The sequence below is a fragment of the Priapulus caudatus genome, unplaced genomic scaffold (assembly GCF_000485595.1).
Source record: "Priapulus caudatus unplaced genomic scaffold, Priapulus_caudatus-5.0.1 Scaffold1662, whole genome shotgun sequence".
Taxonomy (NCBI): domain Eukaryota; kingdom Metazoa; phylum Priapulida; class Priapulimorpha; order Priapulimorphida; family Priapulidae; genus Priapulus; species Priapulus caudatus.
In genome coordinates this window covers 41,925-49,546 of record NW_014578723.1, presented here as the reverse complement: position 1 = coordinate 49,546, position 7,622 = coordinate 41,925, and positions in this window count along the sequence as shown.

Genomic DNA, 7,622 nt, shown 5'->3' with positions numbered 1-7,622 from the left:
AACAGAAGAGGTGAAACAGCGCGAAGCCTTATCCTTGGGCTGTATGGAGCAGACAGTTGAAACGTGATGATGATTGAAATTGCACATTCAGCGTGCATAAGGCGCAAGCTCATTGAGTTGTTGATTTAAGTCGCAAGGTTACCCCCAACAAGTGTCGGGACAAAGAGCATTATACCGGACATACTAACTGTTCAAGAAGGATGGCAACAGCCTGATCTACTGACTGGGCCCTGAACGGATTAAGATGGCAAGTCTAGACTGTGGAATTGGAATCTTGTTGCACTAGGTCTTTCTCAACATGTGTTGTGGATGCAGAAACAGGATGAATGCGCACATGCATGCAGCTGCAAAGAGTAGGATGTCGGTGCACATGACGTGGGAGCTGCATCATAAGAATCGAACACAGCGCGGTAGTGCTGGAACCTTTAGTCAACGTACCTACGGTGAGCCGCTCATGTGTTAATTACTAGAGGCTTTCCCAGCGACCGCCATCAGAGACTGGTTCAGTATGTCTGATCTGAGAAGTTAACTCCAGAATGAGGTCTTGCGACGAATGTGAGTACATTCTCCTGGTTGAAATAGGATGTACTCGATACAGTCGCATGGTTCTCTAAATCATCCATCTGTTTGTAGAATATCACCTGGCAGATTTGGCATACGGGTAGATGTCCTGCCATGAAAAGTGTGGAAGTATTTATCCCACACCAGTAGAAGATGACAGCGCAGTACCCTGTTTTAGATTGAATGAATGTTGTTAAGAAGACGCCACATATGTTGGATGTATGACCCTAGTTAGAGTCTTGCTCTGACTTGAAGTATATTAAGGAGTTGTAAATTGATTGGTCTAATTGCCTTCACACACTCCTCTCTGCTAGTGGTGGCAGCTGTCATGTGTCAAGAGGGCCTTGTACAAGATGTCTAGAAGTTGTCTTTGCTAACGCTATCCAATGTGCCTGGGTGCATCTATTCAAGACCTGTATTGAGAGCAGCTGAAGTGAGGAGTTAAGCACGTAGCGTGGGAAAAGATGTCCAGACATCATAGTAGTAATGGATCCCTTAGATGCGATGTAAGATTTCGACTCCAAAGTTTGAAAAATGCGGACATTTGGATTAGTGGTACTGGATCCTCTGAAACTTCACAAAAGTCTAAGTAGAGTTCTTGGCATAAACATTATATTAGGGCATTTAATTATAGTTCTAGCTCCGACTGGAGCCAGAGTTATGGGGAACACCTAAATGGCGCAATTTTTGTGGAAGGCATTGGATTTGGAAAACGCAAAGGGGAATGTATCCGGGGACTTTTAGTATTTATTCTACCAACATTTTTCTGAACGTCTTATCATGAAAAATGAGCTTGTTTGGAAAAAATGTGAGGTTTTAGCTAAAATCTTGGACTACTAGCTCGTTATGAGTAGCCGAGGTACGGGCCCAGCATATTAGATAGTACCAGGGTACGTTCCAGTATACATGACCGTACCCAGGGTACGTTCCGACAGTACCCTGGGGAACATAGACCCTCTCAGCCCTACTAACGCCCACATGAACTAATCAAACTATCAAAGTTTCTGGCCAAACTATGGACAGTTTTCAAACGTCTCTCACACAAAAAGTATACAGTTTTAAACAGTACAAATTACATCAGTATGGTCTCTAAACATTACTATTTCTCGACATCAACTAAATTACCTCTTTATGTCATCCGCGTTCTAAAACACAAGCGTTCAAAGCGATCATCCGGAACGAAACTGTGCCTCACATGCTCACAATGGCAAAATCGCGGATTCTCAGAAATAGGGTTCCACTGCGCACAATGAGATTCGGAATCAAGAGTAGTCCGAAAGGAGTTTTAGGAATTGGCGTCCACATTTCGCGCTACACCGGATCAAAAACGACACGGTCGATTTTGAAAAGAGCGTTTACACGAGTCGACGTGTGATCGATGCTACGCGAGCTGCAAGCTGAAAAAAAACAATGCGTCCAAGCAAACAATGCGAATTAAACAATCAATGCACAGCAACTCTGCGTAAACTCTGGCTCTCGACACTGCATGGCGATGTCTACCGCCGTATTAATTCTGACCCGGGTCGTGTGTCGGTGCACGTTCACACGGCAAAAATGAGCCAGCGCCCAAGTCGATTACTTACAATATTTTACTTTGGTAGAAATTTAAGAAAATACAATTTCTGTTTATTTATCATCATTTTATGCTCGGACAGTTAGCATATTATGATGACACCAGGGGTAGAAATTAACTTTTGAACAAGGGAGTCAAACAACAACAAGGGGGTGCCCTCAAAAAGAGGAAGTCCGCGGCAAAATGAGGGAGTCCCCAGTCTGAAGTTCAAAATTAATGATATAAACAATAACGCATGTGCATATTCTGAAGATTCATGCGGTTGCACGTCTGCCAAATTTTCTTTGGACATTTGCTGAAAAAATACGGTAATTCCGCGAAGCCCTGCTCTGGAACGAACTAGTTAGTATGGCAAAATTTTCAGGGAGTCACACGGACTCCTGCATATGTCAAATCAGAGAGTCCGGCAGTAAATCAGGGAGTATTTGACTCCAGACTCCCGTTAATTTCGCACCCTGTGACACTAATAGTAGTACTAGTAGTAGCTACTACTAGTAGTAGTGTAGTGGCCCTAAGCCCTAGGGGTATAGCCGCTACGTGAATTATGTGCGTTTTGAATGTACGATTATTTTTCGGAATCAGTTCTTTGTCCCAGTGGCAAAGCGGGGGACTATGTTGGGTGGCAGCAGGAGACAAAACAATGCGACAAATAAACACAACGCAAGTTCTTACGCATACGAAATCGGTGGTTTTATTTATCATATACACACTCCAGTTATGCAGTATCATATATTGTGGTTAACCGAGGCGTTTATAAGTGCTCTGACTGTGTGACGTACTGTTAGTCGTAACTATAGTATATTATGGCATAAGGCCAGGAAACTGTTACGTGCGAGAATATAGGGCTTCGGCGTGAACGCGAACCCAACGTATCTATTGAGATCGCCTGGAGTGAGAATAAGAGGTAACGGCACCTGTCGTCGGTTCTCGGCGTTCTCTTCCCTCCTCTCTTCGTTCTTCTCGCGCCGCTTCTCATTCCTTCTTCTTCTTTCTTCTGTCGTCTCTCTTCTATCTTCTTTCTTTGTTCTTTTTTCTTCTGTCTTCTTTCTTCTATCTTCATTCTTCTTCCTTCTTTCTTCACTCTTCTTTTCTTCTGTCTTCCTTACTCTGTCTTCTTTTCTTCTATCTTCGTCCTTCTGTCTTCTATCTTTTCTCTTCTGTCTTCTTTCTTCTTTCTTCTTTCTTCTATCTTCTTTCTTCTTTCTTCTTTCTTCTATCTTCCTTCTTCTGTCTTCTCTCTTCTTTCTTCTCTCTTCTATCTTCTGTCTTCTTTCTTCTATCTCCTCTTTTTTCTTCTATCTTCTGCCTTCTCTCTTCGTTCTTTGTTCCTCTCTCTTCTAAGTTCTATCTTCTATCTTTCTTCGGGGTGAGCTAGTCACTCCCCACTGTGCTCTTCGTCTGCTTCCTGTCGAATGCCCCCAGTGCGCCTACGGGGTCGGTGTTCCCAGTGTCGGTGCTCCGATTGACCGGTGCTTCCCCCCTTCTGGTCAGTGCTCCCCATATCGATGCTCCTAATGAATAGTGAGCGATGCTCCGAGTCTTGTAGTGAGCGGTGCTGAGTCTTGTAGTGATCCGAGTCTTGTAGTAATCGGTGCTCCAAGTCTTGTAGTGAGCTGTGCTCCGAGTCTTGTAGTGATCCAAGTCTTGTAGTGATCCGAGTCTTGTAGTAATCGGTGCTCCAAGTCTTGTAGTGAGCTGTGCTCCGAGACTTGTAGTGACCCGAGTCTTGTAGTGATTGGTGCTCCGAGTCTTTGGTGCTCCTAGGGGCAGCTGCCCCGGCGTTCTGCTTTCTACGGCTTTTCGGCCGCCTTATATACGGCCTGGTTGCTACCTTAATCTGTACTTTACTACTGCTAGACTTTTCCTTTATTTGATTTTCGGTATTGATTTCTTAAGTGGAAATTTGTGGGTAACCTGGCGTTCCGATCCACGTTTTGTTATTCCAAAATGGCCGCGCCCTGTAGTGTGTTGTGGTTTGAAATAGAGTCTTCGGTGTAACCGAAATCTCTAAAGTAGCATGGAAGCCCTGAAGCGACATATGACTTTTTGAGTTTCCGAGTTTCTGAATTTCGTATCGTATAAATAGTACTAGAGATGGAGGTCAAGCAAGGGTCAAACAGGGAAGAATGTAAACACGTGTTAACAGATCGCATTGAGAAATGTTTTTAAGTCGAAAACAGGCACACTGCGCATGCGTTATGACGGAGATTGCAAATTTAAATTACTAGGCCCTATGCTTTCCCGCTTAATAGAAAACACATTTACTGTTTTACCTTGCCTCTCACTTGACGAAGACCGTCTGCTGTGGCTCTTTGCGCCGCCCCTAGTCTCGCAGAACGCAACGGATCTAGGGGAGCATACCCCCCAAAAAAAGAAACCAACACGCTGTTGGCGGACAGAGAGGAGTGGCGACCCCTGTCTTGTATGAGCTACAGAAAGGAAAAATAATGATGGCACAACAAAGCATAAATCCTATACGGCTGCCAGCTCCGGAAGTGAGCAGAAGCACTGCTGTGGGAACGGATACACTGCCTCTTAGGCACAATGACGTCGCTCCCTCACACCTCTGGGAAAGGATCGGCCGAAGAATGTAAAGAGCCCAAAGCTACCCTTTTGAAATGCAAGAAGGATGTGGTGTTCTCTACAATGAATACCCGCACAATCAAGAACGTTAGAAATCAACTCGAGCTAGCACATCATATTTCGAGGAACGGGATTGCAGTTATGGGAGTCCAGGAACATCGAATTATCCACAAGGACCCAACCCAGGTCATCACCTACCACGAAATGGGCAGGCAGTACCTAATAACATCACCAGCCTGGCACAATGCGGCACAAGCCTCATTTGGCGGCGTAGGCATTGCCCTGAGCCCAGAAGCAAGGAAAGCACCCTTGAGTGTCAAGTCTGTATATGCAAGAATTTAGCTGCTAGCCAATTTTGAGAGCAATCCAATAACAACAGTTATCTCGGCTTATTCTCTGACAAGTGCAGCGACGGAAGAAGAAATTGAGACATTCTACTCTGACCTCAGTAGCACAATAAGCGCTGTGCCTGCCCATAACTTCTTCCTTATCCTGGGCGATTTTAACGGACGTCTGGGCTCCGACGAGGTATTATTCTCATGCCACGAGAAGTCTAACAGAAATTGAGAGTATCTTCTTGATTTAATGGAAGAGCATGCTCTAATAGCTTGCAATACTCAGTACCAGAAGGCACCCAAGAAGTTATGGACTTGGATCTCTCCACCAGATACTAACGGTGTCAAATACACACAGCAAATCGACTTCATACTCGCCAGACAAAAATGGCGTAACAGCATTCTGGATTGCCAAGCTTACAACTCATTGGCAAGTGTGGGTTCTGACCACAGGGTTGTGTCGGTTAAAGTACGTCTAAGTCTCAGAGCACTGAAGAAGAGTGCGTCGAAGAAAGTTAGTTATAACTGGACGGCTCTCGAGAATAACTTACAACTGCAGGATAGATACGAGGTGGCAATCAGAAATAGATTCCAGCTCCTTTGCGAGGACATCGATCAAACAGGAACCTCTCGGTATGCACACTTTATAGAAGCTAACAACGAAGCGGCTAAGGAGGTTGCTGGACCTCCAACAAAGAACAGAGGCCATATTTTCCTCTGCAGACCACGAGTGATGACGCGCGCCGGACGTAGAACGGGCCTCAATATCGTTTACTGCATGTGATAGGCGAGATGGATGGAGACTTACATTCAGCGCAAAGGAAAGCTGTTAGAATTATACATGAGCGTCGCAAAGAGATTGCTAAAGAAAGTAGAAGCGGCTGAAGCATGTGACGCTAGTACAGCATTGCGGGCTGGAAACTAGTCCAGGGAGATGCGGCCGTTTATACCATACCAAGTCCAGATTGTTGCAAAACTGCAAGATGAAGGTCAATATGGACGTCCTGTTAAAATCTTGCTATGGCACCCCGACGTGGAAGGAATGTGGGATGAGGAGATTGACACCTGTCTTCCTCTGATCTTTATCGATGACGGTCCTTTTCCACTAAGGAGTACTCATCAGGCCAAAATCTTTTTTGGGGGGAAAGCCGGGAAAAGCTGTGGAGAAGATGGGGTTGTTCCCGACGTTTTGAGGTGGGTGGATATTGATGACCTAGTTTTGAGCATCACTAATAGGGCGCATGAGAACCGTGAGCTTCCTGAGCAATGGTCCATCCTGAACATAATTCCCATACCAAAAGCTGGCGATCTCAGAAACAGGGACAACTACAGGAAAATTAGCTTGAGCTCAGTGGTTGCGAAAGTTTACAACAGAATGATTCTGAATAGGATTAGATCACCTTTAGACCATCTTTTAAGACTCAACCAGAATGGATTTAGGGAGGGAAGGTCAACACCTGCACAAGTGCTTGCGTTACGACGTCTCATTGAGGGCACAAAAAAGAAGAACTTGCCCGCAGTCTTAACGTTTGTGGACTTCAGAAAGGCATTTGATTGCATTCACAGAGGCAAGCTCATAAAAATTCTGCTGGCATATGGAATACCACCTAAAATAGTGCAGTCAATAAGCGATATGTACGCTAAAACCTCGGCAAGTCGTCTCACCGGACAACGAAACAGACATGTTTAATATCGAAGTAGGTGTCCTCCAAGGCGACACCTTAGCCCCTTACCTGTTTGTGATAGCCCTTGACTATGCTTTACGCAAAGTAATAAATGGCTGCGAGAAAGAGCACAGGTTTACTATCTACCCAAGATGGAATAGGCGAGTCGGCCCTGTCATGATAACAAATCTTGACTGTGCTGACAATATTGCACTATCAAGTGACTCGGTGAACCAAGCTCAAGAATTGCTATGTGGTGTGGAGACTCAATGCATAAAGCTTGGACTATCCTTGAATACTAAAAAGACCGAGGTAGTACCCTTTACCAACCCGGATAACGTAGAGCTGACTACTCTCGATGGTGAAATATTAGCTGTCAAGGATGAGTTCAAGTACCTAGGCTCGTATATCAGCTCGTCAGGTAAAGATATTGGCATGAGAAAGGCCCAGGCTTGGCGTGCGCTCCACAAGCTGAACAACATCTGGAACTCAAATATGGCGGAAGGGCTAAAAAAGCGTATCTTCGTGGCCTCGGTAGAATCAATTCTCATTTTCTACGACTCTGGCAACCTATGCTCGCAACACTTTAATATATGGCTGTTGCTCCTGCGACGGTACCGTCGCCGATTATTTTTCTCTTAAAGTCACGGTACTGACGGTACTGACGCCTGATTGGTTGAGCTTGTTTTCTTGCGATATACATAGCACATCCAAAATTTTAATTTCAATATGTGGCAGCAGCGCAACGGTTAGCACCACTGATCTCTATAATAATATCTGGATAGAGCATTGGCTACGTGTCAGTGACGCAACACGTCCGCCATGCCGCTACTCCCTAAAGGGGTCACACGATTCACCCAAATCCACCCAAATCCACCAAATCCACCCCAAATCCACCAAATCCAC